Source organism: Oncorhynchus mykiss, chromosome 11 (assembly GCF_057628025.1).
Source record: "Oncorhynchus mykiss isolate SJ-2025 chromosome 11, ASM5762802v1, whole genome shotgun sequence".
Lineage (NCBI taxonomy): Eukaryota > Metazoa > Chordata > Actinopteri > Salmoniformes > Salmonidae > Oncorhynchus > Oncorhynchus mykiss.
Window position 1 is genome coordinate 41938092 of NC_143032.1, and position 18086 is coordinate 41956177.

General features: G+C 43.2%; 1 long non-coding RNA gene and 1 pseudogene across 3 annotated transcripts; both read left to right on the top strand.

Annotated features, from left to right (window-relative positions):
* The first annotated feature begins 2277 nt into the window (after positions 1–2277).
* Positions 2278–5333, top strand: LOC118937349 (uncharacterized). Of its 2 annotated transcripts, none has more exons than XR_016484482.1 (2): positions 2278–2560; positions 3164–5333. It is a non-coding gene; the product is annotated as an uncharacterized LOC118937349 (long non-coding RNA). The 2 variants fall into 2 exon arrangements; XR_005034626.2 differs by having other exon boundaries at positions 2279–2982.
* A 2620-nt stretch (positions 5334–7953) lies between these two features.
* On the top strand, positions 7954–17898 carry LOC118937386 (geranylgeranyl transferase type-1 subunit beta-like; annotated as a pseudogene). Its single transcript, XR_016484280.1, has 4 exons — positions 7954–8063; positions 10710–10929; positions 15012–15121; positions 16829–17898. The product of XR_016484280.1 is annotated as a geranylgeranyl transferase type-1 subunit beta-like (transcript).
* Positions 17899–18086: the final 188 nt, after the last annotated feature.

Genomic DNA, 18086 nt, shown 5'->3' on the forward strand with positions numbered 1-18086 from the left:
TTAGCAGGAGAGCAGAAACCGACTTGCAAGTAGACTACTGGACTGATGCATTACAAACACTTACCATGAGTCATGGTACTTTCCTGTGAATGACAAAATAACTCATACATCACAAAATAAAACAGAGCAAGGAGGCAATGGGGTGAGCAGAGACCCCATGAAGGTGCTTAAACCAGAGAGGAAGCGACAGGGATCATTTTATTTTCACTTTTTTTAGTTTTTGTATGGGAACCAATGACAGTGTCACCCTTGAATGGCTTATTTGCTCGAATAGACGTTTTGGAATGATTAGGTTAAGAGTACTTATTATAAGTACGACTCGTGAAAACCCCCCAACTTCGAGGAAAAACGACGTATATCGATGTTATGCCTGGTCGTCGCTAGTTACCGCAGCCACAAAGTCCTGAACTCCGCCCAGTTTTACCATTTATTTTCATAAAATGTGATTTTAACCCTAACCACACAGCTAACCTAACCTTAAATTAAGACCAAAACCAAATGTTGGTTTTCATGAATTTTTACAATATTGCCAATTAATGTGTTTGTGGCTGTGGTAAGTAGTGGAAACCGTTCTGCCTGTTGTCGACACGCGTATCTGTACTCTCATTGGCAATAATGGTCCCACCTGATCTTGCCTCCCCTTCCGACCATTGAGCCAAAGATTTGTTTAACTAACCCAAGATAGACCAGAGCCTGTCGTTCACAACGGGAGCAAATTGATCCTAGTGAGCAGAACAATCAAGGTGGGCAGAGCCAAGCACGAGCTAGTGATATCCCATTGGCGCGTTCTAGCAGTTATTTGCACATTTCAGTTAGGGAACGCCTACTTTGTGCGTGTGCAATAACTCAATTCACCCGTGTACTCCTAAACAAACAATTTGTTGGAATATTTTGCAAAGGGTAGTCTACAAAACGCAATCCACTCTGTTTGTTAAAGATTCTAGTTTCGGACGCACAAATCTGTATGGAGATCAAATGTTCCATTGATGAGAAAATGTGCTGAATGTCGGCCAAAACCCATCTCGCTCCAGTTTCTCTCACTGCCGGCCACTGGGCTTCCTTCTCATCACCATATTTGGTAGTGAGTGGAAACTCCAACCGGATGCGTCACATTTATATATCCAGTGAAATATCTGGCTCAATGTTCTATCTGTGATTGAGCTATAACAGAGGGGAAGAGAGCCCCAAAACTCAGCGGAAAATCTGTCTCCCTCTACAGCACGTGTCGTTGTTTCACCCACCAAGCAAGAAGTTTTTGTCAATGAGTGTCGAATTTGTCCAATAAAAAGATAAATGGCTTATTTGTTACGTGATGTATATTAGATCTAATATACGTTTCATAATGCCTAAGTTGTGTATATATATTATATATTATATATATATATACATATTTAGGACACACGTGACATCCTGGCAACTTTTAGACAAAAACATTTTTATATAAGAGTTTTCTCGAGATGGCTAAGCATATTCATGTCATGGGGCTAGTAGCATAGCATCTCTCTATTGAATACCGGCGGTGGACTTCAACAACCCTGATCGAATATTCAAAAATGGATTACAATAATGAGATGTACAACCAATCCAAAGAAAGCTTAGGAGGGAGCTAGACAGCCCGCAGTGATGTTTTGTGGACAACGACTCCCATTGTTAGGGCAGAGAGACGTGTTTCTTGTCAGTATATCCATAATATTTGGCTATAATAAGAACTAGAGACAGCCTCCAAGATGGCTGACCGTTGTTTTCAACGTAATCTACTCACTGTCGAATACGCCGATTCGTGGGGGCTGACATCTTGCTAGTTCCGGTTTCAGGAGTCCTTTACCAATTTCTTTTTTTTTTTACAATTGAACCAAGATAGACCACAGCCTGTAATTTCCAATGTGAATCTATGAGTCAAAGTGGGCAGAACAAGCAAGGAGGTGGACAGCACCAAGCACAAGCTAGGAAGATCCTATTGGCGCGTGCTAGCAGATATCTGCATATTTCCGTTAGGGAACGCCTACTCTGCGAAGTGCGCGTGGGCATAAACTCAATTTGCCATTGCACTCCAAAACAACGCGATTTAAAAAAGGGTAAAGTCTACAAAACTTAGTCCACTCTGTTCATAACATATTCTACATTTGGGAACATAACACTGTATTGAAATCAAATGTTTCACAGATGAGAATTTGAAGAATATATCGGCCAAAATCAATTCCGGCCAGTGGGGCATCCTCTCACTACCATATTTGGTAGTGAATGAAATTTCAAGCGGATGCTTCACATTTTTACATCCAGTGATGTAAAAGAGCCCAGTTTGACTGGCATGTTCACGAGCAAGCAGTAAATTGCCCTTTGCCTCTTAGGCCGCCCGTTGTGAATCGCTTGTGGGCGTGCTGGCAGCATATAATACCTTTTTGATTGAGCGTCAATAATTCAACATATGAAGTATGTATGAAGGTCTGGTTATTAAATGCCTAAATAGTTCGATAGTAATATGCTTTTAAGACGCTCTGGTGACGAACACACTTTGCTTCCCTGTTTCCAATTGTCCACATGGATGGGAGAACCTATTCAAGTAAGTAACGTTAAATACATTTCGAAAATGTAAAAAAAAAAACGATTTATTATTAGTTAGCTACAGTGCAGGCTAACTCATACGCTGCTAAATGAGCTAGCCAACTTGACATAAGGTGGGTGAAAAGATAGCAGCCCCAACTCAAAGCGAGAGAGTAGGCTATTCTGGATAGGGAAGGTACTTGTGTAGTTCCAGTCCCTAGAAGTGAGGCTGGAGATAATAGTAACATAATATTCAGTGCAGTGTAATGAAGTCTGTTTCTTGTGAGGCTTTCTGTCCTCAGATAAAGAGAGCTATGAAAGCCTGTCTAGAGATAAAGATGTCCCAATGAAGGGCAGCGGTTCAAAGTCCTGGCCCTGGGGACTCAAAGGGGTGCACGTTTTGCTGATACAAATGATCAACTCTTCATCAAGCTTCAAGTGGTATTTATGTATTAATTTGTGATGCTAACCTTGATGTGATCCTGTTATTGTCACATGCTACACATGCACATAACAAATCATGATAACATTGGATTGATAGAAGGGATATTATACTTTAGTAATCCACACTTTACCTGCTGATGTAAAAGTCTAATAATGACATTCTTCCATAATTCTACAGATACCTTGTAACGATTGCCTACAGTTAAGATGTAGGGCACTGCAAGGTTGGGTGACCAGGGCCACCTGGGACTGCCTCCTGGAGGAATTCAGGTGTGTGAAGGCTAACTGTGCTGTCCTGCATAACTTCATGAGAATGGACACGTGGACCAGGAGGGGATCTGCAGCTCGCCGCTGTGTGCCAGAGGAGATGTCTACTGCTCTGCAGGATGTTTCAAGGATGGGGTCCAACAACGCAGCAAGAGGCAATCCGTGTGCGGGAGATCTTCACCTCCTACTTCTTCAAAGAGGGTGCTGTTCCTTGGCAACACTATAGACTACACTATGCACAACCAAAGGCTCTTTTAAGAGCCATCCACATTACAATAAGAGTATTCTTCCATTTACTTAGCGATGTCAACTGCAGTTATTACATTCCCAGTTTCTCTCCCTTTGATTTCTACTTCTCAGGTGTGGATGCTGTTTAGGTAAGGGTGTAATGCCAAAACAAAAACAGGCTATTTTAAGTCACCCATATTGAAAAAAATTAGAACAATTAGACACCCTATAACCCACACCTACACACTCATGTATCAATCTGATTGATGGATTGTGTTGTGCAGTAAGCAGGCTCAGGTGTATACCTGGCTCCTTCCACCTTCAAAGAATAGGTAAGAGAGCCTACCATGGAGAATAGTAAGACACTTCCTTATTTCTATAACTACGCAATATTGTTTGTCCTCGTGTGTCTGTGTGTAACAGTATAGCTTCCCATCCCTCTCCTCGCCCCAACCTGGGCTCAAACCAGGGACCCTCTGCACACATCAACAGTCACCCTCGAAGCATCGTTACCCATCGCTTCACAAAAGCAGCGGCCCTTGTAGAGCAAGGGGAACCACTACTTCAAGGTCTCAGAGCAAGTGACGTCACCGATTGAAACGCTATTAGCGCGCACCACCGCTAACTAGCTAGCCATTTCACATCGGTTACATGTGCATGTTTTTCAGCATAAAGTACTCTGCAGCCACTTAGTGTGGACACCTGGTGAGGCCTCGCACACAGATTCCTGTTGAACACTGTCTCTTTAACTACCTTATTTTCTCAATAAGTCTTTCCCCTTCACTTCATCCCTCTCTCCCCCCTTCTCCCTAAATCCTCTAAGTGATATCAGCTGTGTCTGTGAACCCTTCCCGCATCTGAACTGGCTACACAGAAGGCACAGCATGATCAGAGTTGAGGTCACTTGGTCGGGTCAACAGGAACTATTATTAAAGAGATGCTTTACATTGAAATAGAGATGTAGTAGTCCCAGAATTAATGATCCAAGGTATGTTTTGCAATTCACTTCCAGATGATTATGATGATTGCCAGTAAGAATACATTTAAAAAACAAGGCTTAAACATGCAAGCTGTCTGTCTCATCTGCAGTTATGTTTTGATGTGAAAGAGGATGCCAACCCCCAGTCCTGTCATCACTGCTGGCTTGCTTCTGAAGCTAAACAGCGTTGGTCCTGGTCAGTTCCTGGATGGGAGACCAGATGCTGCTGGAAATGGTGTTCGAGGGCCAGTAGGAGGCACACTTTCCTCTGGTCTAAAGAATATCCCAATGCCCCAGGGTGCCATCTTTCGGATGGGACGTTAAACGGGTGCCCTGCCTCTCTGAGGTCATTAAAGATCCCATGGCACTTATTGTAAGAGTAGGGGTGTTAACCCCGGTGTCCTGGCTAAATTCCCAATCTGGCCCTCAAACCATCACAGTCACCTAATAATCCCCTGTTTACAATTTACTCATTAATCCCCCTCCTCTCCCCTGTAACTATTCCCCAGGTCATTGCTGCAAATGAGAATGTGTTCTCAGTCAACTTACCTGGTAAAATAACAGATAAATAAAATCACCACCTCACCCATTCTTAAGATAACCTTCAGGCCGACTGGGAGCCCAAGGCTGGTTAGGAGACACCACTGGAGACACTATTATGTAATTGTGATGAATATTAGGGTAGCACAGTGATTCATTAATCATATGCTGTCTTCTCTGTTCTTACCCCTTTCCCTTTCTGTCTTTTACACATCTATCGTGGCGATAGACGTTTTTATTATTATACAACAGTTTCGTCCAGTGTAGGCCGTCATTGTAAATAAGAATTTGTTCTTAACTGACTTGCCTAGTCAAAAATAAATGGTTTCAGCTACTGATTTTCAGTTTTGTTTAAGTAGTCAGGGACACTCCCATTCTGACAAAGCTAACCACTAGATGGCAGCATTGCAACCTGTTGAGTTGACCGACAGCAATGGATAATGTCTTGGCTTGTGTTTATATAGACTAGACCAGGGGTAGGCAACCCTGGGCCCAGATTCACAAAACACTTCTTACGCAAAAACTTAAGCTGCTTATTAAGAAAATAAAAAAAGTTCATGAGTGCAATTCCTCAACAATATCTTAAGATTTTATGTCCTCAAATATCCATCTTCTTACAAATCATCCTAAAATGTTTGTTGCTAGGCAATCGATTTAGATAGCTATCTAGCTAGCAATGGCAATCATGTTTGCATATTTCCTACTGAGATTACGGTTCTAAAACATGTTCTTGGGTTTAAAATAGTCAATACTGAAACATGTTCAATTGCTTCCATGAGCTTATTCTCTCACTGCCCAGAGTTTAATTTGTAAACTTGGAAAAGTGAGAACAACCTCATAACCAAGTGTTGATTTTGCTGGCACGCACAACTCATTCAGTAGAGCAGCAATTATGGCCTATACACATACATGAGGGAACTGTTGAGGATAGATGTCTTTCTGACCAGTGTTTCCTACTCATTTCAAGTATACTTAATTGTCCTCTCTTTTGTAGCTATGTTCTAGTTTTTACTGGTCACACCTCTTAACTTTTTACCAAGTCTGTTGACTGAGAACACATTTTCATTTACAGCAACAACCTGGGGAGAGGGGGATGAATGAGTCAATTATAAACTGTGGATTATGGTATGAGTGACAGCTTGGGAATTTAGACAGGACACCAGGGTTAACGCCCCTACAATAAGTGCCATGTGATCTGTAGTGACCACAGAGAGTTAGGACACACATTTAACATCCGATCGGGACAACAGCACCCTACACAGGGGTATTTTTTTTAGACTTGAGGAAAGCGTGCCTCCTACTGGCCCACCAACACCACTTCCAGCAGCATCTAGCCTCCCATCCAGGGACCAACCCTGCTTAGCTTCAGAAGCAAGCCAGCAGTGGGATGCAGGGTGGTATGATGCTGGCTATCAATCTCTGAAACCAGCACCTATATTTAAGCCTTGCCATTTTTATTTCATGGTACAGCATTTTTATAAATGTGTTACTGAACAAAAGTATAAATGTAACAATTTAATTTGATTTTACTGAGTTCCAGTTAATTTTACTGAGTTACAGTTCATTCCTACCGGTGTGCGTATGACGTTGGTAGGATTGTTTGATAAATCAGACTATTACTATGCATACGACCATTCTAAATTCCGTTTGGAAGTAGTATTTTAAAATAATTTCTACTCAATATTTATAAATGAGGCCTCCGGTGATTAGAATTTAGGCAATCACTGAACTAATCAGTTGGTCTGGTGTGGTGCCTATTTGGAACAAAATCCTGCAGTACCTGCGGCACTCCAGGGACAGGGTGGCCTATCCCTGGGCTACACTCTTATTATATTATAGTCTCAAAGTAGTACTGATCTATGATCAGTTTTGTCACTTTAAATCATAATCAATAAGAGGGGGGATCTGATCCTAGATCAGCACGCCAACTGAGATGCTTTATGAATACGAGCCCTGAAGTGAGGACTGTACACTGAGAACTACACTACATGACCAAAAGTACGTGGACACCTGCTCGTCGAACATCTCATTCCAAAATCATCGGCATTAATATGGAATTGCCCCCCCCCCCCTTGCTGCGTTAACAGACTTTCCACTAGATGTTGGAACATTGCTGCGGGGACTTGCTTCCGTTCAGTCACGAGCATTAGTGAGGTTGGGCTATTAGGCCTGAATCACAGTCGGTGTTCCAATTCATCCCAAAGGTTTTTGATGGAGTTGAGATCAGTGCTCTGTGCAGGCCAGTCAAGTTCTTCCACACTGTTCTTGATAAACAATTTTTTATGTCATGCTGAAACAGGAAAGGGCCTTCCCCAAACTTTTGCCACAAAGTTGGAAGCTCAGAATAGTCTAGAATTTCATTGTATGCTGTAGCATAAAGATTTTCCTTCAGTGGAACTAATGGGCCCAGCCCAAACCACTTTCAAAGTCACAGAGCTCTTCAGTAAGGCCATTCTACTGCCATTGTTTGTCTATGGAGATTGCATGGCTGTGCTCGAGTTTTATACATCTGTCAGCAATAGCCAAATCCACTAATTTGAAGTGGTGTCCACATACTTTTGTATATATAGTGTATGTAAGCATTAAATGTGAATGTAAAGTTTTTAATTTCCTTCTACATATCCTTTTATGGCTGTGGCCATTACGTACATTTCACATACCAGCCTAGAATCCAATTTAGGACGTTGTGGGTTTCGCGGGCCATCACACATCGGACTTCCATACAACACTTTAAAGCTATTGACCTAATTTCATACCTCGACACATTGGATACACATCCTTGTTCAACATAATTATTAACTGCCTGCTTATAAGTGTCTATAAGCCAGCTGAATCAGTTGGGGATTTAAAAAAAAAAATTGTCATGGAGTCAGACGTCATATTGCAGTCCTATTCAGAATGCATTGGATTGCCTCCTCAGGACCTAGGAGTATCCCACCTGTATGACAGTGGCCATGTCGTACACTGGCCTGGCCTGCCTGGTCATACTGGGCGACGACCTGAGTCGTGTCAATAAGGAGGCCTGTCTAATGGGCCTGAAAGCCCTGCAGCTAGAGGACGGGAGGTGAACACCTAGTCACTCTCCACTGCAGTTAATTTACCAGCTGTACTAACAATGAGTTACTGTTACGTTCTTTGGTAGTGCCTTGAGCAAAGCACTAAACCATCTACACTTGTTACTGGGCCGCTGCACTGCGGCTGACCCATTTGCTTCCAATCCCTCGGGGGAGTCGGGTTGTGAGCATAAAGACATGTTTCCGTTGTCTTTAGGTTGATGGACAATGAAGTATTATTTTCTTCTAATGTTAGTGTTTGGTACTTTATAGTTTTTTTGTGCTTTATGTGAAGGGAAACCTGTTTAACAATGTCAGCGTTGAGATCACTGTCAGAGATCACTGCGTCCTGATTTAACCAGTAAAACCCTTTGACACAGTAAACCTCGTCCTTACACGTACAAAAAAGGCCTTTAATGTCTGCTTTAAGTTTCTATGCCATGGCAAGCTGACAAGGTACAAATCTGTCGTTCTGTCCCTGAACAGGCAGTTAACCCACTGTTCCTAGGCCGTCATTGAAAATAAGAATTTGTTCTTAACTGACTTGCCTAGTTAAATAAAGGTAAAATAAATAAAAAATCCAATGCACCTTCAAAAGAAGGCCACCACTGACACAGATGCTTGATATAGGTCTATCTCTATGACGTGTTGACTACAACAGAAATAAACACTGGGTTAAACCAATGTTGGTTTAAACCCCAGTTTTACACTCTAGCAAGTAGTGGTTGAGGGCTGAACCCTTGTAGAAAAGACTGGAAGGGAAAATGACTTGAGGTTTGTGTACTGCGCAGCATGCATCTGCTACATGCTCGATGACTGGTCGGGCATGGACATCAAGAAGGCCATCGACTACATCAAGAGAAGTATGGTAAATTTGTTGTTTTACTTTGTCTCTTTCCTCAAGCAGCCTGTTGCACTGAGCCTCCTCAGTCTTTTCTACAAGGGTTCAGCCCTCAACCACTACTTGCTAGTGTAAAACTGGGGTATAAAACAACATTGGTTTAACCCAGTGTTTATTTCTGTTGTAGTCAACACGTCATAGAGATAGACCTATATCAAGCATCTGTGTCAGTGGTGGCCTTCTTTTGAAGGTGCATTGGATTTTTATTTATTTGACCTTTATTTAACTAGGCAAGTCAGTTAAGAACAAATTCTTATTTTCAATGACGGCCTAGGAACAGTGGGTTAACTGCCTGTTCAGGGACAGAACGACAGATTTGTACCTTGTCAGCTCGGGGGTTTGAACTTGTAACCTTCCGGTTACTAGTCCAACGCCTGACCTTTTACAGTCAAAGCCTTCAGAGAGAAACGGTTTACACAAATCCTGAGTTTTATTACATTCTCACTTTATCCTCCCCTCCAAGTCACAAGGGGATGGTGAGATGGAGGTGATGAGACCAGGCACCATTGTGTCCTGCTGGGCCTCATAATAGTGATTGTTTCCTCTGTGATATCCCCTGCTTTCCCATCTCTGTAATCTAACAAAAAAAAATATATAGTACAGTCTGGAGGGCAGGCAGCGGTATTCCTGTCTGGATGGCTGTAATGGATTACATTGAGCTGTGTGTGTGTTTTGGGGCCATGCAGTTGGCTGGTGTGACATGGAGACACGGAGGCAGTCAAGAAGCCCATGCAGCGCTGGTCCTAAGCTCTGGGGGTTTTCTCAGACGCCTATAAATCGAGGATATGATCCAGACGGGAGGGAAGGCCTCTAATCCTCTTGCTGCCAAATTTGGTGGGCTTTGAACCCCCTGGGGCGGGGCACTACAGTAAACATTACTACTTTCAACATTGTTACTTCCTCATTGTTATTGTCGCCAATATTGGTCTGCCTCATCAAGCGTGTGTATGAAGTGTGGTTTAGTATAGTTAGCAAGCAGCACTGCGGACACGTGGCCGTGGATTGCTCCACGTGGGCATTGATTGAGCAGCTTGTGTCCCGATCTCGCCTTTCCTCATAGATCACATATGTCACCCCATCTTCAAGTTATTATACGGTTTCAGTGATGGGTATCTATCCCTCACATGGTCCTATGTTTGCCTAATAATCGGAATGTTGTTTTTGCTTCCTCAGTCATATGACAATGGCATTGGCCAGGAGGCTGGATTGGAATCGCATGGCGAGTATGGCAGGCAGCACCCGGGATTGATTGATATTATGGGTCTAGAGCGGGATTAGCCATTAGCCCAAAACCTTACTAGAACAAATATCCTCTTAATTCCTTCCAATTAAGCCCTATTATTCCAGGGAATCCCCCAGGGTTAGCTAAACTACTGCATAGAGAGATTTGTGTAATGAAACCATGGGACGTTACACAAAGCATTTATATTCAAGTTAAGAAAAAAATGTGGAAATTATAACCTTTATTTAACCCTTGGGGGGGGGGGGGGGGGCTTGATTATTAATATTATCTCAAATAGGTAGGTACATACACCTAACTATCTGCCGAGTGCAAGGTTCTCCCTCATTGTTAGTGGCCTCCACACAGAGCTGCTGCCATGGCAGATTTATACGCCGCCTCCTCATCTTCCCCCACAAGTACACCTCTGCAGTTGGGAAGTGATCCAAAAGCTCTGATGCTCATGTTGGGACAGTTGAAAAGGAAAACTGGTGATTGATAGTGGTGCTGTGCCGGTGGCTGATAACCCCTGTCATTAAGCAGTCTGTCTGTCTGTCTGTCTGTCTGTCTGTCAGGTGGGTCCACATTTTGTGCCGTCGCCGCCCTGTGTCTGATGGGCAAATTAGAGGAGATGTTCAGCGAGAGTGAGCTGAACAGGATATGCCGCTGGTGCATGAGACAGCAGAACGGCTTCCACGGCCGCCCCAACAAGCCCATCGACACGTGCTACTCCTTCTGGGTGGGCGCCACACTCTAGGTAACGGGAACTGGGCTGGAACTTCTGCGGATATTTCAGCGTACACTCACTTTATGGTTCATTAATGCTGCTTTATTTGCGAAAGGTCCAGTAAATGAATCAAATATGTTCATAGTATGCATTGACTTTCATTTAGCAGGCCATACTTCCCCAGGCCGTACTTCAACCCATTACACTTATACCGAAGCCCAGCCTAAAACCCCAAAGAGCAAGCAATGCAAATGTAGTAGCAAAGTAGCTAGAAAATACTCTGTAGAAAGGCAGAAACCTAGGAAGAAACCTTGGTTCCTAGAGAGGAAGTTGTAAGTTGGCTTTTCATAGCCAAACATTCAGAGGTCGAGACAGCAGGTACAGTGCCTTGCGAAAGTATTCGGCCCCCTTGACCTTTTGCCACATTTCAGGCTTCAAACATAAAGATATAAAACTGTATTTTTTTGTGAAGAATCAACAACAAGTGGGACACAATCATGAAGTGGAACGACATTTATTGGATATTTCAAACTTTTTTAACAAATCAAAAACTGAAAAATTGGGCGTGCAAAATTATTCAGCCCCTTTAAGTTAATACTTTGTAGCGCCACCTTTTGCTGCGATTACAGCTGTAAGTCGCTTGGGGTATGTCTCTATCAGTTTTGCACATCGAGAGACTGACATTTTTTCCCATTCCTACTTGCAAAACAGCTCGAGCTCAGTGAGGTTGGATGGAGAGCATTTGTGAACAGCAGTTTTCAGTTCTTTCCACAGATTCTCGATTGGATTCAGGTCTGGACTTTGACTTGGCCATTCTAACACCTGGATATGTTTATTTTTGAACCATTCCATTGTAGATTTTGCTTTATGTTTTGGATCATTGTCTTGTTGGAAGACAAATCTCCATCCCAGTCTCAGGTCTTTTGCAGACTCCATCAGGTTTTCTTCCAGAATGGTCGTGTATTTGGCTCCATCCATCTTCCCATCAATTTTAACCATCTTCCCTGTCCCTGCTGAAGAAAAGCAGGCCCAAACCATGATGCTGCCACCACCATGTTTGACAGTGGGGATGGTGTGTTCAGCTGTGTTGCTTTTACGCCAAACATAACGTTTTGCATTGTTGCCAAAAAGTTAAATTTTGGTTTCATCTGACCAGAGCACCTTCTTCCACATGTTTGGTGTGTCTCCCAGGTGGCTTGTGGCAAACTTTAAACAACACTTTTTATGGATATCTTTAAGAAATGGCTTTCTTCTTGCCACTCTTCCATAAAGGCCAGATTTGTGCAATATACGACTGATTGTTGTCCTATGGACAGAGTCTCCCACCTCAGCTGTAGATCTCTGCAGTTCATCCAGAGTGATCATGGGCCTCTTGGCTGCATCTCTGATCAGTCTTCTCCTTGTATGAGCTGAAAGTTTAGAGGGACGGCCAGGTCTTGGTAGATTTGCAGTGGTCTGATACTCCTTCCATTTCAATATTATCGCTTGCACAGTGCTCCTTGGGATGTTTAAAGCTTGGGAAATCTTTTTGTATCCAAATCCGGCTTTAAACTTCTTCACAACAGTATCTCGGACCTGCCTGGTGTGTTCCTTGTTCTTCATGATGCTCTCTGCGCTTTTAACGGACCTCTGAGACTATCACAGTGCAGGTGCATTTATACGGAGACTTGATTACACACAAGTGGATTGTATTTATCATCATTAGTCATTTAGGTCAACATTGGATCATTCAGAGATCCTCACTGAACTTCTGGAGAGAGTTTGCTGCACTGAAAGTAAAGGGGCTGAATAATTTTGCACGCCCAATTTTTCAGTTTTTGATTTGTTAAAAAAGTTTGAAATATCCAATAAATGTTGTTCCACTTCATGATTGTGTCCCACTTGTTGTTGATTCATCACAAAAAAATACAGTTTTATATCTTTATGTTTGAAGCCTGAAATGTGGCAAAAGGTCGCAAAGTTCAAGGGGGCCGAATACTTTCGCAAGGCACTGTATGAGAGGGAGGGAGATGAAGACAGCGAAAAAGCAGGTCAGGGACAAGGTAGCACGTCCTGTGAACAGGTCAGAGAATGCGTGATCAGTGCGTTAACAGAGTTGGGACAGCCTGAATGGCTGAAGCTGGGAGTGATCGATAACTCTCACGTGAGGGGGAGAACTAGACTAGGCGGCGCCAGCCAGACATAAACAAACATACACTCTGGAAAATAGTCCTACAGCGCCTTCGGCAGGGAAATTCATAACACTGTGCATTTAATGGGACTGGGTGGCATGATCTTACGGTATAGGAGCTCTTACTAACGGGGTTTGTAATCGAGATGGTAACCTTTGCTGCCTGACCACTCATGTTTAGCCAACTGCACAGCGGTCACTGTGCAATGGAGATTAATGGAACCGGAGAATATACAGGAGTCTTGAATTGATCCCTAGATACACAAGTGGATATTGATATATGAACGAACGCTTCCAGACTGTCCATTGTAAATTGTCTTTCTAGGTCCATGTGTTAGTGTATTGGTTAGTTACCACCTGTGCATCTGAAGATTGCGGGTTTGCCTCAGATTACACATTTTGACATTTTTTGTTTGTTTATACTTTTGTCAGCCCCCTTGCAACAGACACTTATTTTAATTTATTAGGTGGTTTTTAAAATAGCCTTAGGGTTCGTGGAGAAGCAGGCAAGTGGCATTGAGTGTGGTGTGTAGCTCCTGTGTAGCTCCTGTTTAGCTCAGTTGGTAGAGTATGGCACTTGCTAAGCCAGGGTTGTGGGTTCGATTCCCATGGGGGACAGTATGTAAATGCATGTCCTCACTACTGTAAGTTGCTCTGTAGAAGAATGACTGCTAAATGACCCCAAAACATGTTACTACTGCGTGTGACGCTCAAGGAAAGGGTCTCATCTGTGAGATGCATGCTATCCCTATGGTATTGTGGGCATGTGCCTGTCATGGAGAAATGCAAACAGCAGCTGGGTGACAGAGTGCTGGGCCAGAGTTTTTAACAATGCATTGTTTCTAAAACGGCTGAAGAATTCAGAGTGGTGTTTCCCAAAACACCACGTAGGGAGAGCTTTAAATAAGTGCTTCGTTAGAGCATGTGTCGATACTGATGGGATCGAAAGAACGGCAGTAAAATCTTACCTTAACATTAGATACTCCTAGAGAGACATTATCACCCATGGCTGCAAATATTGAGGCGGCTTAGGCTATGTACATTTATATTTATATTTTAATGCAGTCATCTCGGTTTTCATTTGAAGCATATTTTTACCCTTTGCTTGTTTATAACGATGGCAAAGACATTGGCAACTGTGTTTTGTAGTCAACTTTGTTCTGAATTTATCGGCGGTCACAGATGCAGATCAGCAACTTGATTCTATGTTTCGCTGAGATCTTCTGTGTATAAAGCGCTAACGTTCTACGAGGGGTCTGAGGCAGTTGGTGAATGACAAGTGTTTTCAAGTGTAACTGTAGTGACGATGGTTTTGGGAAACAGCTCAGTGATTTAACGATGCGCCTATGAATGTTCTGACGATAAACTTTGCCTTAAGATCAGTGCTCAACTTGGGCCGGAGCTGTCCGGAGAGCCCACTTCAAATTTTCAAGGAACTGCATAGCAGCTCCTCTACAAAACAAAGTGACCTATTATCAGCCCGGATTCACACAGTGTCGAGAAAAGGTTGATCAAAGCGGAATGAAGGCGGGATTTGCATTCATAGGCTGTTTGAAAATGTTTGAATCCTAAGCATCCTGCATACACATTGTTTGAAGTACAATAGACCAACATAGCTGTAGTAGGTCAAAGCTGTGCGCTGGAAAACCTTGGTAGAGCATGGGTGGTGTAGGCATTGCGGCGCTCTTGAATTTCTTTATTTTTCGGTTTCAGACCAACCCCTCCTTCTCACTTAAAACTTGTTTTATTTAGTAAAAGCTGGTGTGCTCTAGCTCTAAGGTGTCACAGTGATTTCCCCCCCCCCTCCTCCCTCCTCCCCTCCCCTCCCCTCCCTCCTCCCTCCTCCCCTCCCCTCCCCTCCCTCCTCCCCTCCCCTCCCTTCCCTCCTCCCCTCCCCTCCCTCCCTCCCTCCTGGCCTAATTCTAACCTCTCCTCTTTTCAGCTCCTAGACGTCTTTCAGTATACTAATTTTGAGATGAACCTGGAACTACATCCTGTCCACTCAGGACCATTTGGTGGGCGGCTTCACTAAATGACCAGACAGTCATCCAGGTAAAGTTACTCTGGCTCTGTACAGGTGTAGATGGGGTGGGAGGGAGTGTTGGCCTTTGTCAATGGAAAACGCCCAGTAAGCCAACAGCCAGGGGCAGGGATGTCTAATTTATGAGGACACAGGGGAAGGAACAGGCCTCACGTTAATGGAACTGTTTGGTTGAATTGGTTCTCAGGTCATTTAGATGGAGGGGAATGAGAATAAAGAAGGAACAATATGAGAGAACTGTCACACAAAAGTATTGTTAGAATGCATGCAGTGAAGTGTAATAGTTGTTTTAAAATTATTTTGTGTAATATTTCAGTTAAATATTGCAGTTAAAAGCATGTATGTCATCATGGAAGACATGCACTGAATGTACAAAACATTATGAACCACTGTTCTTTCCATGACAGACTGATCGGGTGAAAGCTATGATCCCTTATTGATGTCACTTGTGAAATCCACTTCAATCAGTGTCGATGAAGGAGAGGCGACAGGAAGGATTTTTAAGCCTTGAGACTGTGTGTGTGTGTGTGTGCCGTTCAGAGGGTGAATGGGCAAGACAAAAGATTTAACTGGCTCTGAACAGGGTATGGTAGTAGGTGTCAAGAACTGTAACGCAGCTGGGTTTTTCATACTCAACATTTTTCTGTTTCAAGAATGGTCCACCACAGTCCATGCCTACATGGAGGGGGGGGGGGGGGGGGGTGCACGAAAGTCAATATTAGGAAGGTGTTCTTAAAGTTTTGTACAGCATTCCTTCAAGAAAATTCCACAGAATTTTCAGAGAAGTCAGGCACAGGAGAGCAAAAACTGATTTACAACGGTGCAGTTTAATAAACAAAACCACCGTAAACAGAACAATAAATCAATGGGTAAACAAAACCCGTCACACACCAGCATAACGTGCACAAGCACTACAATAAACAATTCCGTACAAGGACATGGGGGGGAACAGAGGGTTAAATACACAACATGTAATGATGGAATTGAAACCAGGTGTGTGGGAAGACAAGACAAAACAAATGGAAAGTGAAAGGTGGATCGGCGATTGCTAGAAGACCGGTGACGTCGACTTCCGAACGCCACCGGAACAAGGAGAGGGACCGACTTCGGTGGAAGTCGTGACATTTATTCATAACAAGTGGTCCATAGTGACAGTTATTGATGCATGCAATTTAATCCTGTTTTGGCAGCACCTTAGAGTTGCTCTCTCTTAAAACCATATCTTAGTTATTTCATTATATTTTCGGGGGAACTGTACAGCCATCAGGTGGAGCCACTAATTCATGTCGGGCAAATGTGAGGTTGTTAAAGGAGCTGTGAACCTTGTCTTCTATATGATTTTTTAAAGTCCCCTAGTCACATTTCAGTCTGACTACATTGCAGGCACCTGCTAGATCTCACAAAGGTGTTAAAACTGACAAAGATCCATTTGGGATCGAAGCATTGTCAAAGCGGTGAATTTGGAGCATAAACAGTGTGCGGGCCTTCCTGTTATTTACAAACATACAGCTAACCACATCTTATGCTATAGCAATCGGACGCCTGACTGCGCAGTTGATGACATAGCGTCCAACCATTAGTTGATTTAAAGCAACGTCAGCAATGCAATCGAACGTGGAATGTGACCGAAGCCACAGTGCCCTTTCAGTGTGGGTGCTGGGGCATGTCACTTGGCTGACCTACCTTCCTCTCTCTTCTGGTCCTCGTCTCTGTTCCAGACCCGCTGCACGCCTACTTTAGGATCTGCGGCCTGTCGTTGATAGGGGAGGCCAACCTGCAGCAAGTTCACACCGCCCTGAACGTGAGCGAGAGAGCCTTTGAGTATCTGCAGCATCTGCACCAGACGTGGAGAGACGCCTGAAGCTGACAGCAGCAGGCCTCCCACAACCACACCCGAGCCTCCAAGTACTGCCACCATACTCCCTAAGCCATGTGTAGCAGTTCCCTCTGTTACCTTAGAAATAGAAACGATAGTGGGTCTCACTGAAACAGGGGGGAAAGGTGAATAAATCATTTATTGGGCCCATCAATAATTGAGCGCAAACTGGCGGAGTAGATGCTCAGGCCGGGCGAGCGCTAATTCTGCTTAGTGTCTTTCGAGACAGATTCAGTGTTACAATGAAATGCTTTGTAGATACTGTATTTATTTCCGTTCCTCTGAGACACATGCTCTTTAAAAGACTGAAATTCTAGCTGCTAGAAACACCGTAGGTTCTCTGCTACATTCTCAAAAGATCTTTAAGACTTTTTGCCTTGTATTGCGTGTTGTTGTTTTTTGGTCAAAATGTTTTTGTCAGAAACCAACATGGTCACTACACCGATCAAGCCTCTTGTGTTTGTCCAGGATAAGTTGTTTTTTAGCATCTGTGTATTTTGTTAACCTGTGTAGCTGGCTCCAGTAATATTTTGGGGCTATGGCAGTTTTCTGTACTCCTAGGCTGACAAGTCATGAGACCACTCCCTCAAACTTCATTCCTTTCTCTGAAATGTTCTTCACACAGCAAAAACTGGGCTCTCTAACCTGAGGGGCCTTTACAGTATGGATTTGCCTGTCGCTGCAGATGTGTTATTGGGTCAAAAGACACATGAATGTTTGTCTTGACATGAACTATACAGAAAAAAGTTACATTGAATTAATTTTGTCTATACATTATAGAAATATTGAGTGTAGATATTATGTAAATGTCACCTTTATCATGCAAGTGCTCAATCGTATCACTGCTATTTCAGTGAGGTAGGTGGATTTGATATGCAATGTTATGTGAAATAAATAATAGCATTTTCTCTGTATCATGTCAAATCAACTAAACTTGTGCTAAAACTGTCTTGGAAGTGCATATTTATGTGAAACATGCCTGCCTTTTCATTTGTGCAGAGTGCGAGTTAGAAAGAAGCCTGTTTATGTTTCAGTTTAAAGAAACAGTAAATTGTCATCAGAGGTTGTTTAGTCTTGGATCTAATCAAGGAGATTGTCCT